This window comes from Ictidomys tridecemlineatus, chromosome 11, assembly GCF_052094955.1.
Source record: "Ictidomys tridecemlineatus isolate mIctTri1 chromosome 11, mIctTri1.hap1, whole genome shotgun sequence".
In the NCBI taxonomy this organism is placed as follows: domain Eukaryota; kingdom Metazoa; phylum Chordata; class Mammalia; order Rodentia; family Sciuridae; genus Ictidomys; species Ictidomys tridecemlineatus.
In genome coordinates, this window is record NC_135487.1 from 8557121 (window position 1) to 8574937 (window position 17817).

Genomic DNA, 17817 nt, shown 5'->3' on the forward strand with positions numbered 1-17817 from the left:
TATAACAATGAGGGTCTCCTTCAATGTCCATGCAATTTCCCTTCTCTCTCCCTTCCCTCCCACCTCTCGTCCCTACTTAATGTTAATCTTCTTCTTATGATCTTCTTCCCTGCTCTGATCTTAGTTGCTCTCCTTATATCAAAGAAGGCATTTGGCATTTGTTTTTTAGGGATTGGCTAGCTTCACTTAGCATAATCTGCTCTAATGCCATCTGTTTCCCTGATTTTGTAATTTTTTTGTGGAGAGTAATGCTCCATTGTGTATAAAATTACATTTTTTAATCCATTCATTTATTGAGGGCATCTAATTTGGTTCCACAGTCTAGCTATTGTGAATTGTGCTGCTATGAACATCGATGTAGCAACATCCCTATAGTATGCTCTTTTAAGGTCTTTAGGGAATAGTCCGAGAAGGGGAATAGCTGGGCCAAATGGTGGTTCCATTCCCAGCTTTCCAAGGAATCTTCGTAGTGCTTTCCAAATTTGCCCCATCAATTTGCAGTCCCACCAGCAATGTACAAGGGTACCCTTTCCCCACATCCTCACCAGCACTTGTTGTTGTTTGACTTCATAATGGCTGCCAATCTTACTGGAGTGGGATGGTATCTTAGGGTGGTTTTGATTTGCATTTCTCTGACTGCTAGAGATGGTGAGCATTTTTTCCTGTACTTGTTGATTGATTGTATATCCTCCTCTGAGAAGTGTCTGTTCAGGTCCTTGGCCCATTTGTTGATATGATTATTTGTTTTCTTATTGTTTAATTTTTTGAGTTCTTTGTATACTCTGGATATTAGAGCTCTATCTAAAGTGTGAGGAGTAAAGATTTGTTCCCAGGATGTAGGCTCCCTATTTACCTCTCTTATTGTTTCTCTTGCTGAGAAAAAACTTTTTAGTTTGAGTAAGTCCCATTTGTTGATTCTTGTTTTTAACTCTTGTGCTATTGAGGAATTTGGAGCCCAACCATACAATATGTAGATTGGAGCCAACTTTTTCTTCTATCAGATGCAGTCTCTGATTTGATATCAAGCTCCTTGATCTATTTTGAGTTAACTTTTGTTAATGTTGAGAGAAAAGTATTCAGTTACATTTTGTTGCATATGGATTTCCAGTTTTCCTAGCACCATTTGTTGAAGATGCTGTCCTTCCTCCATTGCATGCTTTTAGCCTCTTTATCAAATAAAAGATAGCTGTAATTTTGTGGATTGGTCTCTGTGTCCTCTATTCTGTACCATTGGTCCACCCGCCTGTTTTGGTACCAGTACCATGTTGTTTTTGTTAATATTGCTCGGTAGTATAGTTTGAAGTCTGGTATCGCTATACCACCTGATTCACATTTCCTGCTTAGAATTACTTTTGCTATTCTGGGTCTTTTATTTTTCCATATGAATTTCGTGATTGCTTTATCTATTTCTACAATAAATGCCCTTGGGATTTTGATTGGCATTGCCTTAAACCTATAGAGAACTTTTGGTAATATTGCCATTTTGATGAAGTTAGTTCTGCCTATCCATGAACAGGGTATATTTTTCTATCTTCTAAGATCTTCTTCTATTTCCCTCTTTAGGGTACTGTAGTTTTTATTGTATAAATCTTTCACCTCTTTTGTTAGGTTGATTCCCAAGTATTTTATTTTTTTGTTGAGGATATTGTGAATGGGGTGGTTGTCCTCATTTCAATTTCAGAAGATTTGTCACTGATATACAGGAATGTCATTGATTTATGAATGTTGATTTTATATCCTGCCACTTTGCTGAATTCATTTATTATCTCTAGTAGTTTCTTTGTAGACCCTTTTGGGTCTGCTAGGTATAGAATCATGTCACTCACAAATAGTGATAATTTATGTTCTTCTTTTCCTACTTTAATTTCTTGTGTCTCTCTAATTGCTCTGGCCAGTGTTTAGAGAACTATGTTGAACAGAAGTGGTGAGAGAGGGCATCCCTGCCTTGTTCCAGATTTTAGAGGGAATGCCTTCAATTTTTCTCTGTTCAGAATTAAGCTCCCTGAGGCTTAGCATAGATAGCTTTTACAATATTGAGGTATGTTCCTGTTATCCCTAGTTTTTCTAGTGTTTTGAACATAAAGGGATGCTATATTTTGTTGAATGCTTTTTCTGCATCTATGGAGATGATCATATGTTTCTTATCTTTAAGTCTATTGATGTGTTTAAAAACATTTATTGATTTCCATATATTGAACCAGTCTTGCATTCCAGGGATGAATCCTACTTGATCATGATGCACGATCTTTTTGATGTTTCTGTATCCGATTTGCTAGAATTTTATTGAGGATTTTTCCATCTATGTTCATTAGATATATTGGTCTGTATTTTCTTTTTTGAAGTGTCTTTGTGTGGTTTAGGAATCAGGGTGATGTTGGACTCGTAGAATGAATTTGGAAGCTCTCCCTCTTTTTATATGTCCTGAAATAGCTTGAAAAGTATTGGTATTAGTTCTTCTTTAAAGGTTTTGTAAAATTCTGCTGTATACCCATCTGGTCCTGGGCTTTTCTTAGTTGGTAGTCTTTTGATGGCTTCTTCTATTTCCTTAATTGATATTGGTCTGTTTAGGTTGAGTATATCCTCCTGACTCAATCTGGGCTTATCATATGACTTAAGAAATTTATGGATGCCTTCACTAACTTCTATTTTATTGAAGTATAAAAATTCAAAATAATTTTTAATTATCTTCTATATTTCTGTAGTGTCTGTTGTGATGTTGCATTTTTCATCCCATATGCTAATAATTTGAGTTCTCTCTCTTCTTCTCTTCGTTAGCATGTCTAAGTGTCTGTTGATCTTATTTATTTTTTCAAAGAACCAACTTTTATTTTTGTCAATTTTTTCAATTGTTTCTTTTGTTTCAATTTCATTGATTTCAGCTCTGATTTTCATTTTTTCTTGCCTTCTACTACTTTTGTTGTTGTTTTGCTCTTCTATTTCTAGGGTTTTGAGATGAAGTGTGAGATCATTTATTTGTTGGTTTTTGCTTTTTTTAAAGAATGGATTCCAAGCAATGAATTTTCCTCTTAGAACTGCTTTCATTGTGCTCAATTGATTCCGATATGTTGTGTCTGTGTTTTCATTTATCTCTAAGAATTCCTCCTTGAAGTTTTCTGTAACCCATTGATCATTCAGTAACATATTGTTCATTCTCCAAGTGATGCAGGATTTTTCCTTCCTTCTTTTATCGTTGATTTCCACTTTCATTTCATTATGATCATATAGGATGCATGGTATTATCTCTACTCCTTTATAATTTCTAAGAGTTGCCCTGTGACATAATATATGGTCTATTTTTGAGAAGGATCCATGTGCTGCAGAGAAAAAAGTGTAACTGCTTGATGTTGGGTGGTATACTATATATGTCAATTAAGTCTAGGTTATTAATTATATTATTGAGTTCTATAGTTTCTTTATTCAACTTTTGTTTGGACGATCTGTCCAGTGGTGAGAGAGGTGTGTTGAAATCTTCCACAATTATTTTGTTGTGGTCTATTTGACTCTTGAACTTGAGAAGAGTTTGTTTGATGAACATAGCTGCACCATTGTTTGGGGCATTTATATTTATGATTGTTAGGTCTTGTTGATGTATGGTTCCCTTAAGCAGTATGTAGTGTCCTTCTTTATCCCTTTTGATTAACTTTGGCTTGAAGTCTATTTTATTTCATAGGAGTATGGACACTCCTGCTTGTTTCTGGAGTCCATATGAATGATATGATTTTTCCCAACCTGTCACCTTCAGTCTATGTATGTCTTTTCCTATCAAATGCATCTCCTGTAGGCAGCATATTGTTGGATCTTTTTTTTTTTATCCATTCTACTAGCCTGTGTCTCTTGATTGGTGAGTTTAATCCATTAACATTTAGGGTTACTATTGAGATATGGTTTGTACTTCCAGCCATATTTGTTTATTCTGTTACTTAATATGATTTGTTTTTCCTCTTTGATTATTTTTTCCTTTACTGTACTACCTCCTGCTGTTGGTTTTCATTGTTATTTTCCATTTCCTCTTCCTATAATGTTTTGCCAAGGATGTTTTGATGAGCTGATTTTCTAGCTGAAAATTCTTTTAACTTTTGTTTATCGTGGAAGCTTTTAATTTCATCTTCAATCCTGAAGTTTAATTTCGCTGGATACACAATTCTTGGTTGGAACCCGTTTTCTTTCAGCATTTGAAATATGTTGTTCCAGGATCTTCTATCTTTCAGAGTCTGTGTTGAAAGATAAGCTGTTATACTGATTGGTTTACCCCTAAATGTGATCTGCTTCCTTTCTCTTGTAGCTTTTAAAATTCTCTCCTTATTCTGTACGTTGGGCATCTTCATTATAATGTGTCTTGGTGTGGATCTCTTATGATTTTGCACATTTGGCGTCCTGTAGGCTTGTAGGATTTGGAATTCTGTTTCATTCTTCAAGTCTGGGAAGTTTTCTCATATTATTTCATTGAACAGATTACTCATTCCTTTGGATTGGACCTCTTACCTTCCTGTATCCCAGTAACTCTTAAGTTTGGTCTCTTTATGTTATCCCATATTTCTTGGATGTTCTGCTCATGGTTTCTTAACACTCTTGCTGAGCTCTCTATCTTCTTTTCAACTTGAAATACTTTGTCTTCATTGTCTGATGTTCTATCTTCTAAGTGTTCTACTCTGCTGGTAGTATTCTCATTTGAGTTTTTAATTTGGTTTATTGCTTCCTGCATTTCTAGGATTTCTGTTTGTTTTTTATAACCTCTATCTCCCTGTAAAGTTGATCTTTTGCTTCTTAGATTTGATTATGTAATTCATTGTCAAAGTGATCTTTCATTGTCTGATTTTGCTGTGTAATGTCTTTCTTGAGACTCCAGATCATCTGAAGTATGTATATCCTGAATTTTTATCTGACATTCCATCTGCTGCAGGTATTACCTCTTCTAAAGTTGAGTTGACCTGCATTGCTTGTGGTCCTTTCTTTCCTTGTCTTTTCGTACTGCTCACATTTCTTTCTGCTTTGTGAAACTGTTGTGTTATTGATTTTCCCCCTATATATTTATATTGCTCTTGTATAGTTACAAAGTCTCCATTTTGTGGAGAAAGACAATGTTAACATTGCCAATATGAATAGTACATCATCTAAGCACACGTTTTCCTTATTACTACATTTATAGCTAGACTCTATGTCTACAAAGGTTGATTTCAATTATCATTTACAAATATAGTCATTAGTTTCATGAACGGCATACCATTTCTGGTAGCTTGACGAAAACTGAATTTCAGATGTAGGATGCTATGTTTAAGGGGAAAGGAGTGAGGGTATGGGGTTAATCTAACTTAGTAACTTTGGAAAGCTCTAACCAATAGATGGGTAATTTATGGAAGAATGTATAGATTCAAATTCCTATCTGTATTTAGAAGATTATCCTACTTATAAATAGTAAAATTTAGGAGGTTGCAAGTGGGATAGAGGGAGTAAGAAGGAGAAAAACAAATAACAAGGAAAAAAAGAGAGCAGGAAAAAGAAAATAAGAGAAAAAAGAAATTAAATAAAAAGGGGGAAGGAGGTGGAATATATGCAATTCCTCTATATTATATTATTCTGGTGATTCAGTTGTTAAAGACCTTTTTCATTCACAATTCTTGGTTTCACATATGTTGAGGTTCCAAGGACCAGAGGGGGAGGGTAGAGGAGACTGGATGAATGGATGAAAAGAGAGAAGAGGAAAAAAGAAAGAAAGAAAAAATGTCTCTCAGAACTCTGTTTTCTTATCTTCCAGTTGGTGGCATTGTCTATTCCTAGCTTGAATCTCTGGGTTCAGGGTAGTTGTGGTAGTCAGTGTGAGAGGACATGAGCTTCCAACTGTGGCCTCTCTACTCTTATTCTTTGAGATGTAAACCAGGTGCTTGATCTGCTGCAGAACCGAGCTGGTAGCCACGCCCACCAGTTGATGGGTTTAAAGAGTTGATGGGATTTTCCAAGGTGAGTTCCAGCAGTTTTTCTCATAAGGTATTTTATGAGGTGGGGTGTGTTGGGGAAATCTTATGTTTGTCCAGAGCTCTGTCAGGCGACCATATGTGCCGGCGGCTTGGCCCCTCCTCCAGTTGGGGTGGTCTATCTACTGTGCCAGTGGGTGGCTGTGTCCCTGTAGTCTGTTTTACCTGACAGGAGTCTAGCCATTCCTGCTCTAGGTTGGTCCCTTCATGTGGAATATCTTTTTATCCCTTCACTGTCACTCTGTGTGTGTACTGAGGTGAAGTGACTTTCATGTAGACAGCAGGTAACTCAGTCCATTGAAAAAGAAAATATATTGGGGAGTTTATTCCCTTTAAATTCAAAGGTTGTTTTGAAAGATACAGAATTATTTCTGACTGGTCTTATTTGTTTTTAGTATCTTTTTCTGATTTCTCTTTAGTTCTTTTTCTCTCTTTTCCTCCCTACTCTCTAGTCTGTTTCTGTGGGTTGGTGTTTTCTTCTGGGATAAGTTTGGATTTCCTTCTTTGTCCTTTGTGTACATGCTGTCATTTTTGGGTTTTCCTTTGGGCTTCCTCTGGGATTTAGAAAATTTTTACAATTACCAAAGAGCATTGTAACCTGAACAGAACCTCCCTCTGACACCAGTACTTTGGATTCCGACTTTTTCCTTGTAACTTGTGCTTTGGTTGCCTTGGTTTCTTTCTCCTGATTTCATGCATTCCTTAACCTCTTACTGTAGCCATGCTTAACACTCACCATTTTGTTTTGACCTTTCCTATTAGATATTTGAAAGATTAAATATCCCTGTTATGTAAGCCAGGCACACTTCTGTATGCATGTAATCCCTCAGGAAACTGTGGCAGCAGGATTGCAAATTGAAAGCTATCTTCTGCAACTTAGCAAGGCCCTAGACAACTCCATGAGACCTTGTCTCAAAATAAAATATAAAAAGGGCTGACTTCCCATTAGATCCAACACCTTCAAGAGCCTGTACTCTCGCTGGTGGCCTGCACTGACAAGATATGCTGTGTTCCCTTCCTGCAGAAAGCTGGCTGTGAGACACAGCAAGAAATCACACAGCACAGAAATAATTTTGAAATGCAATTGTGGGCCAGCTCTGAGATATTAAGGGTGCTGCTTCCACACTGGAAGGAGAGAGAGAGAGAGAGTATGTTTTTTTATTTTTCCATGGGGTATACACAAAGGCTTTTCCATAGAATATGCTTCACTAAATAAAGCAATGAGTGGGTTGTCCCAGCTTGACAGGTAACACCAAACCCCAGAGCCACAGAGCAGTCTCTATAACTCAGGGAAGACTGAGGTCATGTGCTTTCTGTAATAAGCCATGGAATGACTTGCAATGCCACACCGAAATCTTCTTGGTTTCAATGCTGAGTAGAGACTATGCAAATGGCTCAGAGGTGGCCCCCTACACTGGCCTTTAGTGCAACAGTACTGGCTGGAGTGGGAGGACAGCCTGGGAGAGTTAAAAATGGATATGCACACATAAATATGTGCAGAGGTCTGTTCCTGTACATCTCCATCACGTTCCCCTTCTCTGAACTCTCAAAAACTCTGGCGAGGGAGGACAGCAGGACTCTTCAGGGGTCATAGAACAGGTTAGAGATGGTGCATACATACATATATAGATAGGTAATATGTGTTTGTTCTTGTTTGTAGCTGAGGCGTAGTTTAGTTGGCCTCTGAATGAAAGCCCTTTCTTGTCAAGGAATTCCAGAACCAACATGGGAGTCTCCAAGTAAGACAGGGTCCACCGTCAGTTGATAGGAATGAAAAAGTCAATTGTAGTTTTCTTCCTCCTGATGTGGTTTGGGGTTAATGCCTAAGGTGTGGCCAGTGCCCTAAATGTGCTATGTCACCTGGCAGCAGGTCCTAATCAGGGTGTCTGTGGGGGGTCCAATCTGTGGTCCAGGATGGCTGTAAGAATGGCCTTAACCTAAGAATGGCCTCAGCCTAAGTAATTCCAGTTGAAAATGAACCTGCAGGTCCACTAGGCACAACCTCCAGAGCCCTCTAGTATGAATCAGGCACAGCTGATAAAGACAAGTCTCTTTCCACAACCCCGTTAAAACTCAGAGTGAAGTCATGGTCATTTGCCTTCACCCTGATGATGGGAGTCAGAGGTGAGAGGTCAGGGCAGAAACTGTCAAACCAGAGGTCATGACCTCAGAATGTAAGATATCACTAAGAAACAAGGTAATAGCTGATAGGGACTGAAAGGGTGAGCAGAGCCCCAACATTTAGTAGAAATGATGGAGCAAGTGAACAGACATTCAGCCAGCTGCACTCATGGCCACATGCTGGAGACCCAATGAGGTCCAGCGCTGACGTCCCACCTCTTCTCATCATCTGCCTGATCCTCTGCATCGTCCTCACTGCTCTCAAACTCTACAGCCACATCTTGACCCTGGTAAGAATGGCGACTTCCTCTTAAGACTGTCTCCTCAATCAGCTGTCACATCCAGCCCAGAAGTAGCCTTCATTGGTTCCTGACCTGATCACTGTGGTCTGAGTGAGTGAGCATCCACTGGATTTCAACCCTAAGACTTGAGACTCTAAACCTGGCACTACAGCTGAGCATGCAGAGGGAATGTCTATAATGAGTCTGGCATGATTAAGTGTTTGCTGTGCTCAGAGTTAACTTAGAAGTTTTAGTTTTGAATTGATTATGTGTATTGCAGTGCCCAGCATTAAGGATTATCATTTTCTTGATTAAGGACCTATAAAGTGAATTGTATTAAGTGATTTGAGTGAACAAAGCATTGAAAAAAGCACTAGTGTGTGAATATGATTTATTTCTCCCCTCCACTGCAGATGTCACACCTTTGCCCATCCCAACTCTAGCCAGCTTCCCTTGGTCCCTGCCCACTTCCACAGCACTGTCCCAACTTTCCCAGTAATCTTGTGGGCTTTACAACATGCTTACAGTTGTCTCTCTGCTTAAATGTACCTGGGTTAGTTTTTGATACTAAGAACCATGGTTGCCAGTCACAGAGGCACATGCCTGTAATCCCAGTGTATCAGGAGGCTGAGATAGGAGGATCACGGGTTCAAACCCAGCCTCAGCAATGGCAAGGCACTAAGCTCGTCAGGGAGACCCTGTCTCTAAAATGTATACACAATAGTGCTGGGGATATGCCTCCATGGTTGAGTGCCTCTGAGTTCAATCCCTGGTACCCACCACAAATCCAATGATTGTTGATATGTGAAAACATGTAGGGTTCAAGTGACCTCTACTGGGCACAATGACATCTGGCTCCAGAACCCAGCAGTAGAAAGTTACTTGATAGGAAAGGGGACACACTGGGACAAGCCTGCCCTCTACTGGCTCATTTGACACTGATTTCCAGGTGGCTCTTGCTTCAGATTACACTTTTCTGTGATTGGCGCTGACTGTGGAGAGCAGCCATGAAAATTAATTCAAAACCAATCTCCCCCAAACCCAAAAGTGATTTCCTGTTTGTTTTTGTTACTGGACAGTGGGTAGGGGCTGGTGGTGCACCTGGGTAGAGGCACCTTGGCGGGCCCTGGGGAGAAGAAACTAGAAAACTGGACCCTGGCTGTGTGTGAATCTAGCTTTCCTGCTGGGTGTTGTTTCTTCTTGGACTAGAGCTCCTGTGACCCCTGGTGCAGGCAGAGCCTGGCTGCCTGTGGCCCCTGGGAACCCAGGGCCTCAACTCCCCAACTCCCCCAAGGCCAGTCTTACCACCCTTGCCACTGAAGGTTTCTTCCCTGCCCAGGAGAAGCTTTACTCCTCTGTGTGGTGCAGAAGGGCAACCTCGGGTCAAGTTGCCCAGGGCCACCTCCAGGGTCTGCCAAGCTGCCCAAGGTCACTCAAGTGCAAGCCAGTCTTTCTCACCTTGGAGGCTATGATTCCTCTGATGGTGTCTTTGTTTCTTGTTAATTCCCTCTGGGGCGCATGGTCCTCTCAACAGCCTTCTGGAAAGGGAAACAGAGCTCAGGCCGTGTTCCAAGCCTGCCCAAGGCTGCCACTTGCCCCGTAGCAAGCCCTGCCTGGGGCCACCTCTGCAGCCCCAGCTCCCTGCTCTCCCCTAGTTCCAGGTGGTGAGTGGTCTCCTATGTGCCTTCTGTGGGAACCTCCCAGCCAGACATTCTGGTCATCCCCCCACACCTTTTCTCACTCCAGTGCCTTGGGTCATAAGATTATCTCCAGAGTCCTGACAAGGTATCAGACTGAAAGACTGTAGGACAGAAAGGACAGGACTCTTGGAGGTTGGGAATGGCCTTGGACAAACAAAAGCTTTGGAAAAGACCCAGGAAGACCCCTGAGGAGGAAAGTTGAACTGTGTCCTGGTTGGGATGGCACCTCCCTGGGTTATGGAAACCCAGCTAAAACCAGTCATCGTCAGAGGACCTTAGCAGCCAGAGAAGGCTTCTGAAACTGCATTTTGTCAATGGTTATCCAGGATTGAAAACATGCTAATTATCAGAATACACACACACACAGAGAGAGAGAGAAATATATCCACTTGATGGATTAATCCACTGATTGGATTAGATCTCTCATGATCTGATCATTTCACCTCCTGCATTAACACAGAGGCTTTTGGAGGACACCTCATATCCAAACCATATCAGAGACACTTGCCTTTGACTCATATCTTCTGCTCCCCAACTTTCCGAAGCGCTCACAGTTCCCACCCTCAGTGGATAATGGAGACTGGACTCTCATATGTAACCATACAATGGGACCCCAACCTGGGTGACTCTCCTGAGGAGAGCAATGGAGTTCCTCTTGGGAAGTTCCTTCAGGGAGGAATAAGGCCCTGTCATTTGTCTATGTTGCCTCAATTCTTTTCACCTTTAATCAGCTGGACCACCTCAGGAAGAAGGCCAGGAAGGTTTTTGAAAGTCTATATTTGTTAAATTCATAATTGTGATCTGATACGCCTAGGTTAATATGATTTTCTGATTACATTCTGCTTTGTTCTAAGCCCAATTCACAAGGGTTAATTCTCAGTCTAATAGGTTTTTAACAAATAACCTACAAGGCTTTTGTCTGTCTGTTTTGTGTAGGTGCACCGGTGTACTCTCCGTCTACATGTATTCCCGTGTCTACATATATTTGATACTAAAATTTGACATATGAGCTCACAAATTAAAATTTAAAAAATGGATCCAAATACCTTTGCTTCATACGATTTAAAAGGTTCAATTGAAATTGGGTAAATAAATAAAGGTAAAAATGTCTTTAAAGTTACTAATGCAACTTAAACAAGTTACAGATTTGTTTCTAGGTGGTCAAACAGTTGTTAATAAAATATTAGTGTCTATAAAGTGTCTAATATCCATTGTCTCTAGGAATTTGCTTCAATTGGAAAACATTACAAATGCTATTCAATGCACTTGTTTTATACCTTTTTTAAAAAAATATAAATTAGATCTGACGTATATGAAATTAATCATGGATGTGTTGTTAGAGACATCCCATTGGTTTACAAAGTTTAAATGTTAACTGTTAAATATAATATCAAGTAATCTTAACTCCTTAAATTCCACTAGGTAAAATATTTATGCACTGTTGGTGTTTTCATATATTGGTAAATTTACAAAAATTAAAATTACACTACATTATCACAAAAACAAGGTTACTAAAAGTCAAAACTCCCAGTGCATATAATTCTATATACAAAAAGTCATGAGGTTTGAACTGCATTTCAATTAGAGTACTGTAAATATATTTCCTGTTATTAAAATGGAGTAATTTGTCTAAAGTCAGAAATTGATAAGAGTTATTTCAAGGTATAAACAAAAAGAGGGATCCATGGATTAAAAATTATTATAAGGTTCTAAATATAAAAAATATATTTAGTAAAATAAACAGGTTTCCAGGTCAGAAAGTCTTTATGTGGTAAAACATATTTATAATACATCTAAGTCAACAATAGGGTCTAAGTAAGTAATATAAACATCTATAAATAAAGGTTAAATATTACAATATTTCTTTATAATTAAGTTGTTTATATATATAACACAACCATTGCCCTGGATCATTTATCTATTGAAGGGTCGTGACCCTACTTTTTGGAGATGGGCCCCTTGTGGCTGCAGCCTCTGGACTCATTAATGAGATAAAGAAACTCAATGTTGGGGCCCCACTCAGCATCCTGGCTCCCTCTCACCTAAAGAAATGCCCAACCCACAAGGGATTACATTCCTTACCCCCTGTTGCCTTTAATGTCTACAGGTTTTTCTGGTGGAAGATCCTACTCTAATTTCCCCAGCTGCTCACATTGAAACCCTGCCACTCTTATTCCTGCTCCTCGGGACCCTTCCACCTCTTCTCCTCTTTCCCATTCATGCTGAGAAACTCTGGAGAAGCTCCTTCCCCACCCCTCCCACACACAGGAAGGCCCCTCACTCCAGGCAACATACACATGGTTCACAGATGGCTCCTTCTTCCTTCAGGAGGGAATTCACAGGCAGGGTAGGCAATAGTCTCTCTAGCCTCGGTTGTGTAAGAACCTCCACACCCAATATCAGCAGGCTGCACTTGTGGCCCTCATCAGAGCCTTCACTTTGGCAAAGGGAGCTTCCTAAATGTCTACTGCCCCTTGAATTACATTTAGACTGAACTAAACTCTTTCCTTGGCTCTTCCTCTGTCACAGGCCCTCCCAAAGAAGCCACTCGACCCCTCCCCTTTGAGCTTCTATATGGACAGCCCACCTCCCTGCTCAGCTCCCCACCCTCTGATTCTCCTCTACCCCTTGCTCCTCATCTCTTCTGGCCCCTTCTTGCATACAGTAGGATCCTTCTTTGGCAACACAGGGATGTTGTTCTGCCAAAGACAATTTTGACTCTTCTCTTTCTCCCACTCTGTCTCCTGGTGACCTGGTACTTTTACCACCCCTAACAAGCCTGCCTCCTCCTACAATTCTCTAAAATATTGACGGGACCCTATCAGGTCATTCTTACCACTTGTTTGGTGGCCCACCTTGAGGGCATTCCATATCAAGTTTCTAACCCCATTTAAAACAGTCCTCTCAGTCCCCTTATACAGTGAGACCCACAGGCCCTCTCAAGCTGCATCTCTCCAAGGATGAAACCCCAATCATCCTTTGGTCTCTGAGGACCACAAGAACACTGTAGAACCATGAGTGCCAACCTTCCCTTTTTTATTTTTTTAAGAGAGAGAGAGAGACAGAGAGAGAGAGAGAGAGAGAGAGAGAGAGAGAGAGAATCTTTTTTAATATTTATTTTTCAGTTCTCAGTGGACACACCGTCTTTATTTTATTTTTATGTGCTGCTAAGGATCGAACCCAGCATCCTACACATGCCAAGTGAGCACGCTACCACTTGAGCCACATCCCCAGCCCCCCTTTTTCATTTTTACCTCCTCCCTCACTCTGCACTCACCTCCCAGGGGTGCCACCACCAGGGATTACCATTCCAGTGTCCAGGAGACTTACAGCAACTTGCTCAAACCATACTAGCCATACAATGCCAGCTTGATTCTTTAGCTGCTGTGGCTCTGCAGAATCCAAGGGGCCTTGACCTTTTTGGGGCCAAGAAAGGTGGATTTGTCTGAACCTACAGGAGGAATGCTACTAACATGGCAATCAATCTGGTAAGTAAAGGACAAGATAAAACAACTCCAACAAGACCTTGAACATAGGAAAACACAGCCCTCCTCTGCTGAAGGAATACCAATCCCTCACCAAAACTGGGCCCCCTGGACAGCATTGCACCACCACTCAACCTCCATCATTGTCCCAATGATTCAAACACTGACCCTTCCCAGCAGGAAGCAGTTAGAGAAGATTCACCTACATCCCTGTTCCCCATGGGGCCCAACAAAAAACAAAAAAAGAGGGAATATAAGGTCCTTGTTTAGCACCTCCATGGCCATCTTAACTGCCAGCTGCCATGTCAGGAAAAAGCTTCCCTTTCCCACCCAAGGGTGTTTCTGAGAAAGGCTCACCACCCCCTCACACCAACCCGACCCTTAACCACCAGCATTGGGACCCGCTCAGCTCTGATTTCCTGAGCCTCCCCCATGAAGGACCCAGAACTCAAGGCTGTTTTGCCCTCTCTCCATAGAGAGATGGCCTTTCCTTGTCAAGTCTGAAAAGTAAACTCCCTTATGTATCTCTGCCTGGTCCCCATGTTTCACTTGTAACTTACCCTTCAATCTCTTCCGTTAGGTTGTATTTCCTGAACTGAAAAAGACTAGAAATATGGTTCAGTGGTTACCTGTTTCTGGGGTCACCCCTGTTACCCAAAAAAAGAAAAAAAGAAAGAAAATAGTGACTTGTAGGGTAGGTATGTGGCTCAAGTGGTAGCACACTTGCCTGGCATGCATAGGGCACTGGGTTTGGTCCTCAGCACCACATAAAAATAAAATAAAGATCTTGTTGTCACCAAAAACTAAAAAATAAATATTCAAAAATTCTCTCTCTCTCTCCCTCTCTCTCTCTCTTTAAAAAACAGTGACTTGGGCTGGGGATGTGGCTCAAGCGGTAGTGCGCTCGCCTGGCATGCGTGCGGCCCGGGTTCAATCCTCAGCACCACATACCAACAAAGATGTTGCGTCCGCCGAGAACTAAAAAATAAATATTAAAAATTCTCTCTCTCTCTCACTCGCTCTCCTCTCTCACTCTCTCTTTAAAAAAAAATAAAAAACAGTGACTTGTGTCATATTCTTTTACTGAATAAAATTTGTGGGTGGGTGTTTAAAAACAAGTGGTTGTAGTGGACACAGTGGCACACACCTGTAATTTCTCCAACTCAGGAGTTGGGGCAGGAGGATTGCGATTTAAGGACAGCTTGGGCAAGTTAGTGAGACTTTGTCTCATAATAAAAAACATAAAGAACTGGGGATGTGCTCAGAGATCAAACAGCCCTGCATTCAATCCCCAGTTCCTCCAAAAAAAGAGGGGGTTGGGAATGTGTAACAGGGGTTCCCTTGATGCTCTTTTACTATTGATATGCTCAAGTTTGGGACCCCCCCAAAGACCACCAGAGACTGAGATTGGTGTAAGCAGCAAAAAGGTGTTTATTGCGAGCTAGCTCGGTCCTTCGTGCACACAGCAATCGGTGACTCTGAGAGGCCCAATTCCAAGGGTTTACAGCAGTTTTGTACACTCTTTGGGGAAGGCAGGAACTTCACATATATCATAGCATCTCTTAGCAAATTATCACACACCAAAGAAAATCATAAAACTACTCTAAAATATGATTAGCACATTCACTGGCGGGCACAAGTCGAGTAGGGGTGATTGGTGAGTACAAGAGGGGGATTCCTTTGAAATACCACCAGGAGAATAAGTGCTGAACTACATGGTTTCCCAACACGTTGTTATCAACCATCATAAACTACTGGGAGGGTCATCTGGCATCACAGGTATTTTCCCTGTCTCATGCTGATTGGTGGTTGCTAGGGGGTTGCTGTGGGTCCTCACCTAGGCTAACTGAGTCAGGGACACCTGGTGGCTCATATCTCTCCTGTTATTTGTAGATAAGCAACACAGCAGGTGGGTATGTGCCTAGGAGTGCTCTGTGGGTTTTTCCAATGACATGGGTCATGCCCCCTTCCTTGGACAGGCTTTGCTCTGAGGTAGAGGCTGGTTTCTCAAAATTGGAGTCACATCAGTTTTTCACTATATCCTTGTGGCTTTGAATCTTACAATTTTCCCCAAAAATTTCTCCCAAACCTTCTCCTCCTTGAACTTCCTTTCCCTGATCTTCTCCGTCCTGGTTTCTCCTCTCTAATCTCATTTTCTCTGAAACACCTCTTTAAAAACAACCTCTTCCTGCTGATGGGCAGAATCACAGCCTTTGGGACAGGAGTCCCCTGGGTTCCTCCTTTGCTAGCAAAGTAACAAACATTCTTCTTCCTTTTTCTGAAACCTGTGTCCTGGTTATTAGATTGACACTGGGGAGATCAACCTTTACTAACCCTTATATAGTGCTCCTGGGTTCAATCTTCAATACTAAAAATAAATAAATAATCAGGCAAGCAAGCAGGATGAGCATACCTATCTCTCCCCCATTGGCAATTATTCCTTTTACAGTCCCCATGCTTGCCTTCCTGGCTTCAAAGGGTTTTAAACACTTTCCTACAACCACAAGCACTCCAAACTGTGGCCATCAGTTTCAGACAACTCAAGGAAACTGGTTGAGTCCTTGCTGAGGATGGGTATCAGCCTTGAACTCCTGTGCACTTACAGGTGGAGCTAATGGTGAATGTTTTCCATCAAAATGACACCACTCCATGTCACACTCTGATAAAACAGGGCTGAGGGAGATGCTAGGAAGAGGGCATCTTGAATTACCCAAGTAGCTGGGATTTTAGGAGCAGGTCACCAAACCTGGTACTACACAATATTTTTAATAGGCTGGACTCTTCTGATCTATTTCTTTCCCTGGATTTCACTCTAGTGACACACTTTCACATGTACAAGACACACGTGACAATTGGTCCTCATGTCAGAATTAGCATTTTCCATCTCTTATTTCCAAATGCTCTCAAATACTATCTGTGGCTTTTAGCATTGCTTACATTTAAACTGAGCATGGTGGTACCTGTCTATAATCCAGCTATTCAAGAGGTTGAGCAGGAGGATCATGAGGTTGAGGCTAGTCTGGAAAACTTAGTGAGATCCTGTCTTAAAATAAAATATGGCTGGGAGCCAAATGTGGTGGCAAGTGTCATTAATCCCACTGGCTTGAGAGGCTCTGGCAGAAGGATAGTGAGTTCAAAGCCAGGCTCAGCGACTTACCATGGCCCTAAGCAGCTTAGTGAGAACCTGCCTCAATAAAAAGTAAAAAGAGCTGGGGATGTGGCTCAGTGCTTAAGCACCCCTGAGTTCAATGCCCAGTATGAAGAAAGAAGGAGATGAAGAAGGAGGAGGAGAAAGGGTGGCAAAAAGACAATAAGGAGGAGGAGGAAGAGAAGAAGGGAAAGAAAAATAAACCAGCTAATGGCAAATGGACACCCCAGACCTGAGGCAGAGTCCACCCTCGAGCTGACCATTTCCTCTACTGGGCACAATGAAATGTGGCTCTAGAACCCAGCAGTGGAAAAGTGCTTGGGGGAGATGGGACACACTGGAACAAGTCTGCCCCTTAGTGGCTGATTTACAGGTGGCTCTGGCTTCAGATTTCATTTTTCTGAGTTTGCTGCTGACTCTAGAAAGCAGACTTGAAATTTTATTTAAAACTAGGTCTCCCCCATCCTAGAAAGTGATTTTTTGTTTGTTTCTTTTTGTTATTGTACAGAGTGGGCGGGGGAAGAAGCACTGAATAGTGTCCTGATGCTTGGAGAGCTTGAACTTGAATGCAAACTGATGTTGGCCTTTAGGTCTTTTAGGGCACACTTTGAGGTCTCTGTCAGGTAGATATGAAGATGCTGGCACATCTCATGATTCCCCGAGGCCTTGGTTTTTGCACCTGAGACGTGAGGCATCTTGAAGGTCACTGGGTACATGAAACTGGAAACTGGATCCTAGTTGCTGGTAAATCTGGCTTTCCTGCTGGGTTTTGCTTTTCCTGGACTAGAGATCCCATGACTCCTGCTGCAGGCAGAGCCTGGCCTCATGTCATCTCTGAGTACCGAGGGCCTCAACTCCCATCTGCCTGCATGGCCAGTCTTGCTACCCTTGTCACTACAGAAATATCCCTGACCCAAGAGAAGCTTTACTCCTCTGTGGAGTGCAAAGCATCAGCCTCCAGTCAAGTTGTCCAGGGTGCCAAGCTTCCCAAGGTCACTCAAGTGCAAGCCAGTCTTTCCCACCTGGTGCTACTGAGTCCTCTGATAGTGTCCCTATTTCTTGTTAATTCACTCTGGGGAACTTGGTCCTCTCAACAGCCTTCTGGAAATGAAA